This window comes from Cydia pomonella, chromosome 8 (genome assembly GCF_033807575.1).
Source record: "Cydia pomonella isolate Wapato2018A chromosome 8, ilCydPomo1, whole genome shotgun sequence".
Lineage (NCBI taxonomy): Eukaryota > Metazoa > Arthropoda > Insecta > Lepidoptera > Tortricidae > Cydia > Cydia pomonella.
In genome coordinates, this window is record NC_084710.1 from 8209556 (window position 1) to 8227722 (window position 18167).

General features: G+C 35.5%; 1 long non-coding RNA gene across 1 annotated transcript; it reads left to right on the forward strand.

Moving 5' to 3' along the window:
* The first annotated feature begins 12200 nt into the window (after positions 1-12200).
* Positions 12201-17219, forward strand: LOC133520487 (uncharacterized). The gene is made up of 2 exons (XR_009799763.1): positions 12201-13120; positions 15192-17219. It is a non-coding gene; the product is annotated as an uncharacterized LOC133520487 (long non-coding RNA).
* Positions 17220-18167: the final 948 nt, after the last annotated feature.

Sequence of the window (18167 nt, forward strand, 5' to 3'; positions counted from 1 at the left end):
TATAAAAAAAAGAACAGTAGTGATTTTCTGTACAACAATATCAACCACAGAATAATGTAAACTTTCGTATCTTATATTTTATTAGAAGGAAATAATTCATATCATGATTTTGTAGTCATAAGTAAAATTCTTGATCACCATACCGCCTGTACGAGTACAAAGAAAAACTATATTTTGCAAACGGGCTATACATAATATATTTGTGTCTACTTTGCCTAAGCGCTATGCAAACTCAACGAGCAAATACAATTAATGTAATACTCGCTCGAATCACACACGCCGGCTATCCTGCATAAACACCGAGATTGAGTAATACACGGCAAGTGGATTATTCCACTGCGGTTGCTTCATTCGCCAACTGCCAAATATGAAATTAATTATAATTAACATGGAGTACTTATTACAGTATCCAGAATACGGGAGAAAGAGCGAGTATTTTTAATGAGATAATCAGACACTTTCTATGAATTAAAGATGGTTATTATTATGGTGCAACCAGAGACTATTAAAAATCAAGACAGAAAACATTTATACAACACCGTGTTCCTCACTGCCCTTTAATATATTTTTATTTTAGCGGTATATGTATGAAAACCATCGCTTTTATTAAAATTTTTAGTTAAAACATAACGTGTAAGTATGGGACATACAAACGCAGCGTATATACAGCGCTCTGCGCGTCAAGTATAAGTATAATGATACGTGTAGGGTGCTGTTCGGGCTGCCGGCCGCGACACTGCAGCTCCTCCGCGATGTTTGCGGAGCGGCAAATTGATCGCTTTTACCCCGTTATCAGGAAGCGGGCCGCCTCGATGATGAGACGTGTGCGCGGCTCCACGAACACCATCCTACAAACGCTGGCTGAGAGGTGGGACTCCCCGATACTGCGGCGATGGATTCAGCTCTATAACACAGTGGTATTTTTTTTAAATTTTGAATGGATTTATGATAATATGTAATCGTAATTGTAATTTTGATTAATTTTACTAATTTATTTATTAACATAGTTTCTTAAGAATTACCCATTGTTACTAACATATTTACCTAATTTCAATTTTAATGACAATTTATATTTTTATTTTAGTTATTTTATTTTGAATGTAATTTTGTTTGGTTTTATTTTCTGAAATAAATTATTAAATTATTCTAGTATCAGACATATTATACACCGTGTTTTTGTTTTATTTCCGTTATTTTCAAGGGTGCATTCCTAAGCTTAAATTAAGTAACTTTCTCAAAGACACCGATATTCTAATTAACTCCATTTCGGAAATAATCAATAATGTATTATTATCTTATAAGGCCCTTACGAGCGTATACACTTGCCTCAGAGCCTGTTTACATATTGATTAGTGTTTAGTACGAGTGTGCAAATTTGCTACTAAACGTAAGTAGTAAGTATCTGGGACGATCGATGTTCGAAATGACATTGATATGTCACAGTTTTCAAATGTAAGTGTTACAACAACGCGATATGCAACATTTAATTACTTTTTATAAAATGTTTTTTAATTAACGATGCCATTTAGATTCTTTAAACTTACTTACTCATACCCTGGAGTTAACGGAATTCAATAAAAACACGGTGTATATGTCTCATACTAGGCGGCTAATTAGAACATACTCTGTCATCAGAATGATATTTGAATCATGTTATTTAGTTATCGTGCGTCTCGCCCGCGCTAATACGTGTACTGACAAGTACAAGCGAAATGCAAAGATAACTGAATGACAGCGTACGCTCGAATTGGACTCTTAATGTGATTTCAAGTTAATAAATCGTACCTAAGGTAAGTTTATATATCCACTCAATTCATTCCCGTGTTTTATTCTGTTAAAGCTCAACAATATATTTTTTTAAATATTATCTTTCTAAATCTACTATTGCAATTACAATCCAGATAGCCTTTTCCGCTTTAAATCCGGTGCAGCGAGAACAACTCCCCTCGTTGTTTATTGTTGACATTACGTTCAGTTACTGAGTTCACTTAGAGCTGTTTTTATTACGAGTAGGTATCTTTTCTATCAAGCTGCAAGAGTACGGACTTTCGGGCTTGTTTTTTTTATTTAAGTACATTTTCTAATTTCTTTCTAGTCGTTTATGTAATTTAGTTGGGAGGCTTTTAATAAATAAAAATGTAAAATTAGATATTTTTTCAACTGCTATTTAATTAAGTAATTATATTTTCTTCCTTGGATTTATTCATTATACAATTCTCTGAACCGTACATACTATATCGAACTAATCACTCGTATTAAAAATATAAATATCATATGGTTAACGAATGCTTAAAAATATTTATAAAATCTAAGAAGTTTTTTGCAGTAATATCAGAAATACCTACACTCATTTTACTGGAGTATACTTGTCTTGAAATATTATAAACATTATTAGTTAACATAATTACATAATTAATGTAAAATATACCCACATTTAGAGGCGAAAGATAAATAATAAAATACTTAAATACTTCATCCCGATGCTCGAATATCTGAGCAAACGCTTGGTTAATAACGTGAAGTTCAGATATTTGGGGACACTATGTTCGCTCCAAAATGAGTATATCTAATACCCGTACGCGGCGGCCGCAGAAAAATTACCGGAAACCCTTTTCGGCAAACTGTAAAACGATAAGGGTACCGCAGCGGTAGAACAAGTACGAAGTTTACCCAACTTAATTTCCCTTTGGCTAACTTCAGGGAATCTCGTCGATAAATCTCATCAATTTGTTCGGCATGGCATCGTGGGTTATCGGCCCCGCTGGGGGGCCGGTTTCTTATTGAATTACGAACCCAAAACCCTTCGGGTTTTTTCGGCGCGTGACGTTTTCGCGTAGATAATGTATTTATTGCGTGTTTAAACTCTGATAATGTCAAACGGGAAATGGGTCGGGTCTTCCGCCATATTGCTAGTAGATGTGACATAAGTTTTATATAAAACTAAATGGTACTTGCGCTCCACACAAAACTATCTTTCTCAAAATGATAAAATGAATTGTATGGTAAGTTCTGAATTTAGGTAGTAATTAGGTATATTAAAGTAGCGGAGTTTGACTGTATTAATGACACGGAAGTCAAGTTCGTCATTAGGTAAATAAAAAAAAGTCGGGCTCGGCTCTCTATTGTTTCACATAAAGTTTTAAGTCATAATGTATTGTTAGTCCTCATTTATTTTTCTCAGAAACGCGTTACTTTTCAGGATTGCCATAAAACAAACATAACCTAACCTAACCTATCTATAGGATAACCTTACGAAAATACTGAAAAGTAAGCAGTTTCAGAATTATGACTAATGATAATCTGACATTCTCAATAATTATGTCAAAAAAAAGTCACCTATGACTGGAATACCACTCTCCTAGCGTTGTTTTGAAAAATATGCTTAGTAATACTATGCAACAAGATATGTCACGTTATGTTTTTAAAGTTATTTATTGGAACCAAACAGTGAAGCCAGCCAGTAACAATGTTGTTTTTGTAAACGAACATACACTTCGGATACGAAACCAAACTAAAATCTAATTATAAAAAACGGCCAAGTGCGAGTCGGACTCGCGCATGAAGGGATCCGTACCATTTAAGACGTATTAAAAAAAAATCTACTTGCTAGATCTTGTTCAACATTTTACCACTTTGGACACACATTTTTTCACTTTAGAAGTGTCTCTCGCGCAAACTATTCAGTTTAGAAAAAAATGATATTAGGAACCTAAATATCATTTTTGAAGACCTATCCATAGATACCCCACACGTATGGGTTTGATGTTTTTTTTTTTTTAATTTTATGACGTACCTATTAAAAAAAAAACTACTTACTAGATCTCGTTCAAACCAATTTTCGGTGGAAGTTTGCATGACAATGTATATCATATATTTTTTTAGTTTTTTCATTCTGATATTTTAGAAGTTACGGGGGGGGGACACATTTTACCACGAACCCCCAAAATTTATGGTTTTATTTTCTATTTTTGTGTGAACATCTCAATTCATAGAATACATCCACTTACTAAGTTTGAACAGTAGCTCTTATAGTTTCGGAAAAAAGTGGCTGTGACATAATCGGACAGACAGACGGATATGACGAATCTATAAGGGTTCCGTTTTTTGCCATTTGGCTACGGAACCCTAAAAATTGTCATGTTCCATTAAGAAGATAAAATAAATCTATAAATTTAGAAGAAAAATGAGCAAGCATGGCAAGTAAGTTGATAACTCAATTTGTCCCCGCGCTGGGGGCGGTAAACTTCAGTGGATTTATCTCGAGTCCAAGTTTAGACTAAGACAGTTCCCAGGTGCAATCTCTGTAACTATTGTAAGGTACAGAAATTTATAGTCCGTTTCTTGTAACATGAGTCGCGCGTCACACCGACCCGAACAGGTGGAGACAATTGGTTTACGAACGGATTTTGTAACGTTAAATCTATGCTTACTTAGAAACAAATGTATTCAAAAAAGGAAAACAAATGATTTTGTATAAAAATATACATACGTAATATTGAAAAAAAAAAAACTGATTTGAGATTTACTTTTATGAATCTATCGGCCGTCCAGTTGCGCCTGCATTAGGGGGATTGTGATAAAAGAAAAACAATTCAGTTCAGTACATTAAAGTTGTTGTCCTACTTATTTCCCAACTTGATCTATGTGATATAGTCTTAAGCCGTCGCAAGTAATAAGTAAGTTATCACCTTATACAACTACTAGGTATACTTAGCATTACCAACTATTACCTTAATACTATACTTAACATTACAACACCGTGAAACAGTCTCCCCGAAAGTCCGAAGCACGTCAATTGCAGAATTTGGAATGCAAATTCGAGACTTGACGTCTGGACCGTCTCTCTGTAGTGAACTTATTTGCGCTGCAAATCGATCTTGTTACTGTCTCGGTACAAATGCTTTCAAGTTTGGCTTTACAGCTTACTTTGGTAACGAGCATTGTGGACTTTACTACACTTAAAAATTTAGTTTCTAATATGGCAGATGAAAATGTATAATTAAGTCTTCTTAGTTTATTTGGCCAGTGTTATTTTAACACACAGCGCTCGCCCTTTGACTTAGCAAAAGGATCAAGATTAATAATATTCTCTCTGTATATATGTACTGTAAAACATTGTACAGTCAAGGTATTCAATATCGACACGAACAAAGTATCAAAAATATATATACACGACCTTATTGTTTTATTTATTTAATTGTATTGTATGAGTTTTTAAACTTGAAATAAAAGAAGAAGAATTATTATTAATAAAAAAATTAAAAAAAAAAATATTGCCCATACATTAAAGCAGTGTGTACATTTTTGGCACTATCTGAGTCAATATTTAGTACCTTGACTATACGATACATATGCCAATAGGTAATTCGCAATTCGTGTCGATTTAAAATACTCACGGTCATCGGTCATGTTTTAAGTTATGGCCACTCGTTAAAAAATTTCATTTTTTCGCAGGTGTATTGTTATGTACTATTGTTGTATAATGTTCGAGAAATTAGAAAAGGTGTATATAAGTGTAAAATATCGATAACTAACCGACATGACAAAATTGACGTTTAGGTATTTCGATTCTACTGTGATCCCAATAAGATTTATTACGTTACCTGTGCCTACGGTCAAAGTGACATTGGTTGCCCAAATCGAGCTGCTTCTGTCAATTATACGACATACAAACGATATCTAAATCTAATCTGATCATATTTAGTATTTTATTACCACTTCATCCACACTTTTACATCACACTCACCACGTGATCTGGGTTCCGGCAAAATACCAGTGCTTTGCTCGAAAGAGTGAAGCGTATAGCTGAGGCAGCACCCTTTTGTTGTTGCTGCAATGCACACATTGTAACTACTACTATTCCACTATTCCTGTTTGTTTATAATATTTATAAGAGTTTGTTTTAATTGATTGTGTACTTTGTTAATTTTGTATTCCTCTGTTTGCCTATGTGTTTTTAAATTGTGTGTATTTGCAGCCTTTCTAGACCAGAATTTATAGTTATCGTATTTCATTCTTCGAATCGGGCCGTAACTCAATTGTACCTTTGTTAGTTACTTATGTAACTGACGGGACTTCATAATTGCTGTCTATATTGATATCACAATTTTATTCGCGTTGTTTATCATCTGCTAATTTTTTATTACAACACGGTGTAAGGAGAAGATGTGAAAGTACCAAATATGAAATCCAGAGGAGCGTTAAAATACAGAAACAAGACGGTGACACGGTTTTTATTTCAAAGCAGTGTATAAACTGACATTTATCTTATAAAGTCAAGGGACAAAAACAAGATGGAGCTTGATTATACTTCAAAACAACCCAGCTTTTCCACTGTGAATTTTATGATCTCCGTCTATTTTGTGCCATTTGAAAGAGATGGGGTATTTGTTTATGACATTTTTAACCGACTCCAATTTCATAGGAGGAGGTTCTGTACTCGGTTGTGGCAATAGGTACTTATTATAAACGTGAAATTAATTCTGTCTATCTCTTTGTTACGGCTACGTTCACGGCTAAATATCTGAATCGATTTAGGTGAAATTTGGCATGAGTCGGTCCTGGAATTGTTTTATATTTTGAAATGAAGTTCTCTGGATAAGGGACTGGAAATAACTCAGTCTCAATTCCACACTTGCGTGCTATGGACAATTCGAAAACTAGTTTATATATAGCTCTTTAAAAATTACGACGGTAAATAAACGCATTGGATTTATACTAACATACCGACAAACATGGTATGGACTGCGCTAAGAAGGTTCAACCGTGTGTTCTTAGGTACTTACCTACAGAAAGTATACTATGTTCATTGCTGTCGTGTAAGGCAATCCAACGTATTGTATTTACATATTTATATAGTCGTATCCTTATTGAATCGCACCAAAATCATGGTATGCTTCAAAGTTTGGCTTGGCACCGACTTCAAACATATCAGTTGGTAACACATACTTAAAAAGGATAATATTTTATTTTATCCTTTTTGAAGTCGGTTTACTTTTTTTGTAAAAAGTTTTTATGTACTTACGTATAGAAAATAATACATAAGCTTCTATCTAAGTAGTACTGTCCTAAAACTACTGTCAGACCTCCTAGTGGGTATTGTTTTAGGATTTAGGCTAGGCATGTAACATTTGAAAACCATGCCTGTAAATGTTATTGGCCTGTATCTGTTGTTTCCCCAATAAAGAAAATAATATATATATATATATATATATATATATATATGATTCAAAATTCAGATTTAAGCTTTTTCGAATTAAGGTTTAGTCACTTCGGTATTAAGCATTCTCGTTGCGTGCGTAATGTTACTAATTAAGTATTTTTACAACAGTGATTAAAACGTAAAATGGAACCCTTAAAAATGTCCAATCTCTTGAAAATAGTCACTTTTATTATGTCTACAAATACTGCCGCAATAAATTACGGTGAATTATTCCTCAGAAGTTATTATTTTTTGCAATTTACCCACGTTTAAATAATCTCCCTGAACGTTGCAGCGTTTTATCAACGGACAACGGGAGACTTTCGCCCCCAGATGTCGAAATTCATCGTCAGCAGTATCGATGGCACGGACGGAGATATCTCATTTATTTTGCTTATCACTCGCCCCTGGAATGAGTATCAACATGACGCCCATTTATCTCCGCCCACTTGACTTGAAAGCGTAACAGGACAGCTAAGCTGATTCCGTACCAAAAAGGTACAAAAGGAAGCCTTATGGTCTGTCTGTATATACTCTGTCCATCCGTCCGTCTCTCTGTCACATTGTCAAATATCTCGAGAACTACTGAGCTATCGATTTGAAATTTGGAATAGTTACCTATGAAGAACGCTAACCCAGATACATTGATTATAGTGAAAAGAAAATTTAAATGCAAGGAAAGAAACGACATAGTCAAACTTTCTATCGAGCGAACTATAGAAATATCATGTGTGGAAATGGAGAGTCACATTATAATATGTGTCTATAGACCACCTTCGTCGGATTTTAGCCAGTTTGAGTCCGTGATGGAAGATGCGTTGAAACGAGTCTTTGTTAGCAGTAAGAAGATAATAGTTTGTGGGGACTTTAATGTTAATATATTAGATCCCACACATGCACACACTGTAAGACTTCTAAACCTTTATCAGTCTTTTGACTTGTTTCCGCTATTCAACGAGCCCACAAGGATTACAGCTAGCACGGCGACATGTTTGGACAATGTATTCTATAATTGTGAAGTTATAAAAAAAGAGATCTTTAGCTGTTTCAACTCTGATCACTGTGGTCAAAAAGCCTATTTCCAAGTCAATGTTATAAGACAACAGCAATCATTTACATATAGACTCATCACTGCCAGTCGAATGGAAAGGTTTAGAGAAGGTGTTATATCCCCCTGTAGTTGACTCTGTTCACCCAGCTCAGATCACCCGGGTCAATTAAGTAAACTAAAAATACACTTAGTTCACCTATGATTTTCTTGGGGGTATTAAGTAAACTTTAAGTATATTTGATTCCCCTTTGTTCACCTGAGGTGCACAAAGCTAACAGACAGTAAATTTAATGCACCTGTGACCAATTATGGGTGCATTAAGTATACTTTAATTTACTTTTTGTTTACTATGTTAACAAATTTAATGCATCAGTGACCCATTATGGGATTTATGTGGGTATAAAAAGTACGTTTAGTGTACAATACTGTAAATCTACTGTGGTGTACCTACCTAATTAGTGGTAGTTTCGGAGACAAGAAGACTTCAGCACAGAAGTGCCGCGACAGTATTTCACTTGTGAGATAAATTACCAGTCCCTCTCTAATGAATACCGCTTCAAAAATACGGGTAGTCTATTTCGCGGGCGATATCCTGGCGCGCCACTCCTGTTCTAGGCCGGAAGGTGGGGGAATGGTTATTTTTTCCCATATCTTAAATAACTTCTAAACTATTTATCTTTAATTTATAATGAGATTCTCTTAATGAGTCCTTTCATTCAATATTTTAACACGATATCGTTTGCATAACTTTTTTTTTAATTTTTAAGAGTAATTTATATACGTTTCATGGCCGTCTTTGGGTTACAGACTTAGGTACTTCAATATCTGTACCAAATGTTAACTGTAGTTATTAACTGGTTATAACCCGAAACTATGTATACATAGTTTCGGGACAAATAGGCTACAGCTGGACAGATAGACGTATTTAACCGAGGTACAGAAGCCTAAAAATCGGTCAAATGCCTCTCGGGTGATGGATAGTTTTCGTATCTTCATAAGTGTCGCACGATATCAGAAAGACGGCAGGACCGACCTGGAATAGAACCGCTGCATACAGAACAACATGGAAATCCATGAAAGAGGCATGTCTTCAGTAGTGGACGCATATATTCTGAGAAGAAGAGAGAATTTTAGCGTCGTAAAAGCCTACAAATCTGTGCTTTTAATTCTTTTGAATCTCTACAAAAAATGTTTTCTACTCAACAATAGATGCCGCTACATGTCATAATTGTACTTAAATATTTACATTTAAGAACGACGTTAATGCCGTCGGTCTTACTCCATCATTTTATTAAAACGTATATAGATAAGTTATAACAAAATTGTCTATGCATGAACAAAAATAGAGTTGTCACCTTCTATCAAAAATGACATTTTCAATCATTAGTGAACAATTTGCTAATACAGTCATGATATTTTGAATGTATAAATGAAAAAAATTAAATACCCAACCACGACTTCGTAAACATTGTGCCATTTATATTATAACTATAATAATAATCTTGAAACGCTGTGGCTACGTTCAAGAAGTCTAGCTAAAAATTCCGTCACTCTTCCCATCATCCCTGAGAATGTTGGGCTATATTGAAATTAGTTGATGTAGAACTAGCATGTTGACGCTGACAATAAGAGACCGACAGAATATCGTTGAGCACGGCGTGCCTGTTGTGTTCAAAGGCGTCGTGGCGAGGACCTCGGGTGGTCGATCACGTCGGCGTCGACATCATTACCGCAGTGGCACCGAGTCGCAGGCAGATTGCAAAGCACTAAGTGTGATATTCGAAGAGAGTTTCAGTGTGTACAGACGGAAGGGCGTGTAACCAGACAGCAGATTCCTTGCTGCTAAGCGTCTGGCGTATGCAAAACCTGTGCTGCGTGATATAAATGTCGGAGAACGGCTGAATTGTGCCATCAATCGCTTTTAACAAGTGTATAATCACGCTATCTTTTACAAATAGAGCAAAATCAATCTTCAGACGAAAAGAAGCGGGAGAAGATGGCGTTAGTGGTGGTTCTTGGGATCAAATCAAACCCACTGGTTTTCTTAGGCTAAGTAATGTAACGTGTACTATGATTTTGTAATCAGTATTGTCCAGGAAAGACTGTGAGTTGAATATCGTTTTTCATTGAAAGCCCTCGTCATACACGATTGAAGGTTCTGATGTACTGTCTCTAGTATTTTGTAGTAGTATATACATATTGATTCTTTTACCATAGAACAGTAACCATGAGCCTCTAAATAGAATGGTTTAACTGTTTAACTGCAAATTCTATTCTTTAATAAAATTAAACCTAAAATAAAAATTCAAATGTCCGTACTTATTATGTTTGTTTGAGAGGCAAGGCTGAGCAAGTGTTTTTTTTATATATACTTTGTTTTACCCACTTACTTGATATAATGCTAGGTCTCGTAAAAGGCATCGACTGATCAGTACGCGTCAGACACTAGTTTGGATTTAAGTTTTTATTGAAACATTCGTCGCCAGTGGTTTGTTTTAAGTCCAGCGGGATTTTGTTATATATGCTTTTCATTTCTCATTCTCTGGAAGTGGGCCGTTGTTCTAAAAAGTGTACAGAAAATGATAAGTTTCTGCTTTAGAGCACTGTACTTTTTAAGTTCATCTTTTTGTACTATAAGCAATTAAAATTTGGTTTTAAATGGATTTGTCTCTCTCCATTCCATAAATACCGATATTTTTACCGAAATTGTTAATTGAAAGCACGCTACTGAAGTTTATTATTATTATTATTATTTAAACTTTATACCTACCTACCTATTATTTTAGTTTATACCTACTTAGCAGTATTTTGTGAAATGCACAAGTCTTTTAATTTCCTCAAATATGAAATGAAAATTAAAGTGTTTAACTCGGGTGAAAAGCACCAATTCAAATGGGTGCCTTTCATCTCTTGGCTAACAATATACTATTTATAAATTGTATATACAGATGTCAATCACAAGGAAAAAACAGCATATGGTTATTTATTTAATCTATTGAATCGTCTATCGTACTGGTGTGGGACGCAACGTGTGTCGACACCTTTCCACAGTCCCACATTGGGGCAGCCCGCAATCAGGCCGGCGCTGCGGTTGACCAGGCCCAGATGCTCAAGCGCCGCAAATACTCGGCCTTACTCAAAGTCCATGAGTTTGCGCGGCGCTCTCGGTTGAGACTTTTGGTCCCTGGTCAGCCGACATGAAAGCATTTATGAGGGCACTGTCGGCGCGGCTTGTCGACACAACAGGGGACCCCAGGACTGGCGCGTACCTCTCTAAACGTATCTTCCTTGCGATACAGAGAGGTAACGCCGCCAGTTTCATGGGGTCCATGCCGCAGGCAGATTTATTGGACGGGGTGTTCTCTTTGTGATTGGGTTTTTTTATTATTTTGTAGGTAAGTATATTTTTATTTTTCCTTTGTTATTTTCTACACTTAGTTTCAACTTTAGTATTATTTATTTTTTTATTTAGGTTTTACGTTTTTATTGATTACAAAACTCTAGCATCATAGAAATAATATTACGCCATTCAATATTATTTATAAACGCGCTGCAAGGCTAAATTAGCTTTTTCATTTACGCTTTACATCCCCTTCGGCCGCGTATGTAACCGGAGTTTTGTAACCAGTTACCTAAGAAGAAAAAATGATCCTCATAGGATACTGGTATCCAAGTGATATATTTTTTTCCTTTCACGTAACCGAGTTACAACCTAGGAAAACTTCCTAATGATTACGAGTAAGTAAGTACTTTATATTCCTCGCAGGTAACTGCTTGAAAGATAGGTATGGTATTATCAACCTCTTTTGATATCATGCACTCAACATTCTTTATATAACTGACGTTTTCATAACACCTAGCACGGTACTGCTACAACCTGAACGCACAAACTGAGACAGAATAGTATAGTACTGTTCTGTCTCAGCTTGTGCTGCCTACTATTCTGCCCCGCTGCTCTGCCCTCGTGTGAAACGGGCATAACTTTGCAACTCAAATATCATGAACTAAGCGTAATACTTTCTGTTGCCCTGGTACTTTTCACTCTTTTCTCACCACGATATTCGTCACTTATTCCAGATGTCTTCAATTACAAAAAAAATAATATGGTATAGGTCCTCGGTAAAGCATGGGTCCGGATGACTCATGGTTTCATAAGAGTATTATTTATTCCTTACTGGATACTAGTTACGAACAATCATACAGGTATCAGTAAAGGTAAAAATCCTATTACTTGGATACCAGTATCCTACGAGGATCATTTTTTATTTTTATGTAACTGGTTACAAAACTCCGGTTCCATACGCGGCCGAAGGGTTTATTTACATCATAAACAAAAACCTCTTTGACATGCCAAGGTCCCGGGCGCAAGCAAGCTAATGTATACCTAACTTGTAAGTGTCAAGTTTATTTTGACAGTGTCTTATGACAGACGTTTTTAGTTGTCCCTGGCGATGTGGGGCTGTGGGCACGACTACAGTCAGAACAAGACAAGTCTGCAACGATTTTGATAGCACACGCAGAGCAAGTGTTATTTTTCTACGTCATAATTTCATAGATGTTTGACGTGCCCCTCCCCCGCAAAAATCAGTAGACTGTAACAGGCTTGTTTTGTACAGAAAATTCTCCAATTGTCAAATCCTCCAAGGTTAAAATCGACAATCTAGTCCAAACATCTTAGAAAGGCGTCATCATAGTCTATGAATAAAGCACTAAAAAATAAAAGTGACATTTGTCATTTTATATCGGGTGTCATTTAAAATCATAAATTTATTTACAGAAAATAATTCTAAAAGAAAATCTACCAAACTAATTTACAATAAAAACCATAAATTCCCAAGATTTGATCAGTGTTCCGTCCTATTGACAAGGTTAGTTGACTTTTATTCTACTAAGATTGCATGCGTTTGCTGCTGTTGACTATAAGTATAGCGGACTTGCAGACCTGCGATAATTATCATTGTATTTCCAACTGACTTTTAAAAGGAGGAGGCTCTCCATCCGGCTGATTTTATTTAACGAGATAACGACAAACCCAAAAAGATAGAGTTATGATTTTAGCAGTTTTTGTGTGCATGTCTTTGATGTGTCTAAAGAATAAATTACTCTTGGTGAATTGGAGCTGCTCCTAAAAAACATTACACCGTCAATGTTAACTTATAAGTATTATGATGATAGCTTTATAGTCGTTCGTAAGATATTAGCATGCTGGTATAACCTGTAAAGTACTAATAGCAGAATAAGCAACCAATTGCCACCTACCACGTAAAAACACTATACTTATTCTTTACAAATAAATACTGTAGTTAGGTAGATACTTTGTTAATTATATTCCATATCTGATCATTAGATTTATTTGTTGAAATTTGTTGAAAAAGAGGACCTGTTCTAGTGCTCATTAAGATCGTATAATGATCAACGGAACTCCATAATAAACCAATTTACCTATCCTAGTCATGTTTGGAACAATTGAAATAAGATGCACAAGTATATGTGAGTAATAAATGATTTCAAAGGTATTTTCACTACTCTTAAGTTATTATTATTATTATACTTGTTGTATTCCGAGGTTATAAGCATTATTTGTTATAAGTTAACTGTAGTCGAGCACGACGTTCTAATATTTAGAATTAATGGTTTCGTAGCCAAAATGGCAATAAAGATCCATCCGTCCGTCCGTCCGCCCGTTCGTCCGTTCGTTCGTCGGCCGTCCGTCCGTCCGTCCGTTAGTTCGTCGGCCGTCCGTCCGTTCCCAGCTGTCCGTCCTTTGTCTGTCCGTCCGTCCGTCCGTCTGTCTGTCTGTTTGTCTATTTGTATGTTAGAGCCATTAGACTAGGAGTGTATATAGGTATAATAATGATAATGACATTTAGGATGTAGGTAGTAAAAACGTATAAGCTACTCTTTTTTACAGAGGCAACCAGGCGTACGGCCCGGCCCGTCCGATAGTTTAGTTTAGTTTATTCATATCACATACTTACAGGTTTCATTTTATTAAGTTAGCTTAACCGTTATAAAACGATTGTTTAGATACTTATGCAAAGTAAGTTCCAGAAGAAGAAAATGAAAAATGAATTACTAGTTTTGAATTTTGACAAAGTATTTATATAAGCACCAGGTTTTAGTAATGTTACAGCAAGTCGGCAATCTACGACGGTCGCTTAGCTTACGAGTAGTTGCTGGTGATTCTACCCACAAAACTGCAAATCCCGGGTTCGATTCCCGATAAGGGCATTTATTAGCATGATGAACACGGATATCTTTATTTGTTTATGTAAGCCCATACAAGCTTTTATTTAACTTGCTCTGTTAGTATGTAAGTTTGTTAGTTAGGGTGGGTCAAATCTTGGAAACTAAAATTGACCCACTTCCCGATTCCCGATTAAGCTGAAGATTTGCATACATAATAACATATAAGTCGGGTGACAATGCAATATTATGGTACCATCGAGCTGATCTGATGACGGATACAGGAGGTGGCCATAGAAACTCTGTGATGAAACAACGGAACTATATTGTGTTTGGGGTTTTTAGAATTATCTCGATGAGTATTTAGTTACCTATGGTAAGAAAAGTACAGTCAGCGACAAAGGTTTGTACCCAAAAAAGATAAAAACTTTTTTTTTGGCAAAAACTTACCTATTTATAAAACAGTTTCGTTACTTATATACTGACAGACAACACATACAGCTTAATAAATCGTTGAAGTTAAAACTATGAAATTTAAAACATTACATATATAGTACAAAATGATGTAGAGGTGCCCTAAGGTAGGATTTTCTGAAATTTAACCCTTAAGGGGTAAGAAGGGGCTTAAAGTTATTTAAGTTATCTTTAATTATGTGAGTGTATTTTTCAGTTAAAATATAAGTGATTGTGACTGATAATGTTTTTTTATTTTCATAACTGCAAATCTGCTTTCAACTGGCCTGGATATACAAGGAGACAAATCATGAATGGACCAGAGCAACTATGTTGAGCTACCTTCTTATAATAATTAAGAAGTGGAGGGCGATCCTTATTTTAACAGTCGGAAACTTATGCCTGACGAAACCGAGACGTTATACAAAATGCATTTATGGTAAGATATTGTGTATACATAGAAATGTATATTCCCAATTATTTCCAAATCAGTTCTACTGATCTAGTTGCAGTTATATGTAAAGCATTTGTGATACACCAGCGATGGTTATTAGATGGTTTTGAGGTGACATTGTTATAATTGTCGATTTTTTTAAATTTAAACTTAAACTTCTTAAAGACTACACATGCGCAGGCATGTATGTTCGTAACAAGTAAGTCAAAGATATGTAAGCCTATATCTTCTTTAAGTAATTTAAGATCATATGAATTTATCCTCGAAAAGTCTCGATTTTCTCATTATGAAAACGCTACCCACTGAGTGATTAACCTTGATACTTTTTTATTTGTTTTGAAATTCGACCAACATTTGTAATAGTGTCATATGATTAAATAAATGAATAAATTACAAATATACTGATATCCCAAGAAACAGAAAAAATAATCGCATAATATTGCCGAGTTATGTCTGTGGGTTAGCTTAGAGAAGAACCACTAATTACGAGTACATACTCGTATTACCAATACTCTGTCTATGAAGTAGGCGAGCCTGGCTTCGAATCCTCGTACGGGAATTTAATTGATATGTTTTTTGCAAATACCTTGGTAACCTTTTTGTTACGATGTGAGAACTGTTACCTAAAACTAATGTAAGTACTTTTGTCAAGGTAGAGAACTATAGTACAATGGCTACAAATATACATAAATAGTTGGTACCAAATATGAGTCGTGCGTAACAGAAATAAAATATTTTTTATGTCATATTCCCCTATAGGTACTAGGAAACTTTAATGTGTAACTCATCATCCCTTAATGTGTGTTTTTTTTTTTGCATTGCTTAGACGAAAAGCTCTTCATTAGTTTGGCTACGGCGGTGATCAGGTGTAATCGGAGCGATGTTGTCAAATTGAAACGGAGATAATTTATAATTATATTGGTGACAATATTGGCTTGTTTTTATTTTGTAAGTAGGTGTGTAGTTTTAACCTAAATACTTATTTAAATAATCTTCAGAGTGGTACTGTCAGCATCTATCATAGTGGATAAAACAACGCGCCAAAAGTATCTGCCACCATCGAACACTTTTCCAATATATCTGTACAGTTCGCGTTACAAAGTATTTTGTCGCAGTTGATTTTTTAGGGTTCCGTACCCAAAGGGTAAAGCGGGACCCTATTACTTAGACTCCGCTGTCCGGCCGTCCGTCCGTCTGTTCGTCCGTCCGTCCGTCTGTCCGTCCGTCCGCCCGTCTGTCCGTTCGTCCGTCCGTCCATCTGTGCGTCCTTTCGTCCGCCCGTCCGTCTGTTCGTCTGTCCGTCCGTCTGTCCGTCTGTCCGTCCGTGCGTCTGTCTGTCTGTCCGTCCGTCCGTCTGTCACCAGGCTGTATCTCATGAACCGTGATAGTGAGAAAGTTGAAATTTGCACAGATAATGTATTTCTGTTGCCGCTATAGCAACATATACCTACTAAAAAACAAAATTAAATAAATATTTAAGGGGCCTCCCATACAACAAACATATTTTTTTGCCGTTTTATAGATAATTGTACGGAACCCTTCGTAGAGTCCAACCCGCACTTGGCCGGTTTTTTGTGTATAGAGACGTATCTCTTTAGGTTAAGTTATATGTAAAGCATTTGTGATACACCAGCGATGGTTCTTAGATGGTTGTGAGGTGACATTGTTGTAATTATCACTGTTTTTTTTTTAATTTATACTTATAGTACTTAGTAGTAGCTTCTTAAAGACTACACATGCGTAGGCATGTATGTCCAATGTGTGTATGAATGTATGTAGAATGATAGCTACTTTTGATGCTGACTATACGTATAAGTAGCGGCTGTAGAGTTCGGAACATTTGACTAGGTATATCTAATAAGTGTAATGTTAAATGTAAATCCCTACTAATATTATAAATGCGATTAGTATCTAACTCTGATTCAAATGAAGTTCAATTCAGGGAGTCCTCGGAGATAGGATGTAGGTTAGTTTTATCCTGAAATCCTGTCTACAGGAGATGAGAAGGGAATATTGGATCGCGTACGCAATACATATTTTTAACTAACTACCTCTTAGCCAATTTGAAACATTGCAAAAAAAAAACCCTTTCATTATAATAAGTACCTAATTATGTTACTAATAAATAAATAAATAAATAAATATTATAGGACATTATTACACAAATTGACTAAGTCCCTCAGTAAGCTTAATAAGGCTTGTGTTGTAGGTACCTAGGCTTGTGTTGTAGGTACCTAGGCTTGTGTTGTAGGTACTAATTAAGCCTTATTTATATCTATTGATTTTGTATCATAATGTAAAGCGAAGTATTTGCCGTGCACGTAGGTATGTACGAGTATGGAATCATATCGTTAAGTATGTATGTGTGTTCGTATATTACATGTGACGAAGATGTTGATATTTGTAAGAAGGATCCCTACAAACTACTTTAAACTGAGAAGTAGGCGGTCCCAGGTTCGAATCCTGGTAAGAAAATATAGATGCTACAATCCACTTACTGCACCACTTAGCAGAATTGAAACTAAGATAACTGTTTGTAGCCTTTTGGATAGAAACCCTGGCTAAGAAAAAAGCGACTCTGGGTTCGAATCCTTGTTAGAAAACTAATTTATATGTGGAGACTTGAGAGGTTTTTATTGGACGTACTTTCGCCACTCTTAGAAATTAAATAAACTTCCTAAATTTAATCAGTGTGAATAAAAAAGTATACATAATATATACTGAATAGGCATTCTTCGCAAACTGAATAGAATTGACCAGAATAGGTTTTTTTACTGATCATGTAAACTTGACAAAGTTATCTTATTAAACACGTCCATATG